This window comes from Triticum dicoccoides, unplaced genomic scaffold (assembly GCF_002162155.2).
Source record: "Triticum dicoccoides isolate Atlit2015 ecotype Zavitan unplaced genomic scaffold, WEW_v2.0 scaffold169599, whole genome shotgun sequence".
Taxonomy (NCBI): domain Eukaryota; kingdom Viridiplantae; phylum Streptophyta; class Magnoliopsida; order Poales; family Poaceae; genus Triticum; species Triticum dicoccoides.
Genome location: NW_021220737.1, coordinates 1 through 3,027, shown reverse-complemented (window position 1 = coordinate 3,027; position 3,027 = coordinate 1). Strand labels below are relative to the sequence as shown.

General features: G+C 37.5%; 1 pseudogene; it reads right to left on the bottom strand.

The window, feature by feature from the left end:
- Window positions 1–229: 229 nt before the first annotated feature.
- Window positions 230–2,827, bottom strand: LOC119344465 (annotated as a pseudogene).
- Window positions 2,828–3,027: the final 200 nt, after the last annotated feature.

The window sequence follows — 3,027 nt, the reverse complement described above, 5'->3', positions numbered from 1 at the left end:
GAATCACGACTTGCAGGCCCGTCTCCAGAAATTCGGGGCCCCGGGCGAAAACCAAAATGTGGCCCAAATTTTGATCAGTTCACATAACAAAAGAACTAACATTCGCAAACCATACTCTCACTTTATTATATAATTCCAAATCAGTTTATCTGTACCTTATTTAGGCATATATCAAATATTAAAGCTGGAAAGGTAAAGGGATAGGAAAGCAATAAACTAACCAGTAACCTCATGTTCTACCAAAAAGAAGCATTCGTCTGGTATTTCTTGAAATAAAATCTTCAATTATATCTTCATACTTTATCTTCTCCAAGACATCATTTTCAAGTGCTATTGTCGCCAATCCATTAAGTCTTTCTTGTGTCATAGTAGAACGCAAGAAGGACTTCAACAACTTGAGTATAGAAAAACTCCTTTCAGCAGATGCAACCGTTACAGGAATGGTCAACAAAATTATGTATGCAATAACAGCATTAGGATAGATTGTGGAGCGCTTCTTCAAATAATTCAGAATGTCAAGAGGACCCATTGATTTATGAAGTAAATCCTGGATGAAAATTAGCTCACAACACAATTCAACTCCATCAATATCCGTATGTTCTCCACTCTTAAGTGCATCTTCAAGATTAACACAAGCAGCCATCAAACTCTTGTCATCTAGTGATCACAGCCTATCTGAAGTAAACAAGAAACCAAATATCTTTTCATACCCCTGATATTGTTCAAATCTAATGGTAAGTGAAGTTATAGCTTGATCAACAACACGTATAAAATAATTGACCCTAAATGACTCCTCTGCAGATTGTGAGTCGATAGATGCATCATCTTCACCCTCATCAAATTGTTTTTTCCTTTTGATTTTACGCCTGGTGCGGAACTCTGGATGAATATCCATCTCAACTGCAATTTTTTTGGCAACTTCCAATGCTTTTGAAAAGCCAGTTTCTCTATACTTTTTCAAAAAGAAAGCAAGCCTTTTACAGATTCAATTGCAATATCGATAAGCATATCCTTTGACTGTAACTCTTTGCTAATCAAATTAACAGCGGATAATATTTCATACCAGATGATGATTGATACTAAAAAATCAAAGCCACCAAGTTCATTCTCCGCCAATGATTGAGCTTCGCTTTGTGTCGAAGAATCTTTATCACTTTCAGCCACTTGCAGTAAGGCCTCCCTTATTTCCGGTAGCTGGAAGCTTATAGCCTGAACACTATCAACACGACTCTCCCAACGAGTAGATGATAATGACTTGAGAGTCAATCCTGGTATGTTATCTTTCAGAATTTGCCATCTCTTAGTAGAATTAGCAAATATTGTATAGATACGCTGGATAACTCCAAAAAAATCCGTTGCTTTACGACAAGACTTTGCCATATCACATAGTGCCAAATTCAGACTATGGCAACCACAAGCTGAATAAAAGGCTCTTCGGTTTATTTCCAATACTTTGTTTTGTACTCCTTTATTTTTTCCTTTCATATTCGACCCATTATCATATCCCTGACCTCTCACATTGTCTACATCAAGGTCAAGACTCTTCAATTCCTTCTGTAAAACATCAAACAATCCTTGCCCGGTGGTATCATTCACATCCAAAAAACCTAAGAAGGATTCCTCAATGCAAAAAGAATCTGGAGATGCATCAACATACCTAATTATCAAAGACATTTGTTCTTGGTGGCTTGCATCAGGAGTACAGTCAAGTATAACTGAGAAGTACTTTGCTTCTTTTACCTTCTCAATAATTTACGACTTGATTGCAGCAGTGAGAAAATTGATTAACTCATTCTATATGGAGGGACCAAGATAATGATCACGAATTTTATCATTTGTGATGCGGTCAACATGCTCTTTTATAACTGGGTCAAATTCAGCCAACATTTGAACAAGCCCTAAGAAATTTCCATTGCTGTCTTGGTACAACTTACTATTACTACCACGGAATGCTATATTGTGTTCTGCAAGAAATTTAACAATCAAGAGGAGTCTAAGCAAAACTTTTCTCCAATGTTCCTTTTCCTTCTCAAGTTCTCGCTGAGCAACTTTGTCAATTGTTTGATTCTTCTCCAACATAAGGCGCAAGTCATACCATGTAGTCATATTTGTGACATGTTCTCTACTAGTTTCATGCTTTTTAAGTCTATGACCAAGATGAGCCCAGTCACTGAAACCTTCATTTGCTAACTGCCCTCTCACGAGCCCTTTTCTTAATAATTTGCAGCAAAAACAAAATACCTTGTCAAGATCTTTGCTGTACACAAGCCATTCTTTGTCACACTTTTCCCCATTTGAGAGAACTCTAGTATATGATAGTGCAGAAAACCTTCTAGACAATTTGTCCTTTTTACCATGCTGAATAGATGAGTCTCTTTTAGGACCCTTTTGCATCAAAACATCTATCATTTTAGGATCAAGTGCATCCCAATTTCTTGGATCAAATATGTCAAATGGAAAAGGATATTTGATGTCATCAGCAATATTATCATCATCGATGGTATTGGCATTATCACCTTCATTGGCAGTATCAACATCATCACCCCCATCGGCAACATTATCATCACCCGCTTCTTCGGCAATACCATCATCAATTTCTGCATCATGAGCCTCAACCTCTATGTCATTGTCATCATGACCATCATCTACATTAACATCCACAGTTTGATTTTCCGAATCAAGTCGGGGTTCTCTCACGACAAACAAATCGAGGGAACCTATTTGAGATCGAGCCTCATGATCTAGTCTTTGTTTCTTCTTACGCTTTGAAGCACCAGAAGCATGCTTCCTAATTCTAGTAGACATGATGAAGATCCAAGAACAAAACCTAACAAAATTACAAGTGATCAAACAGAATGTAATTAGTTTCAAATAGTAACAACTAGATGACTAAATGTGTAGATCGTTTGAATACAAGAAAATAAGTTGGAAAAATAACCTTGGTCTTGAAGATTAAAACACAGCGGGCGTCCCTGTTGACTGTTGCGTCTTCAGTCTTCACGGCAACTGAACTGCGCCGGCAGCCCG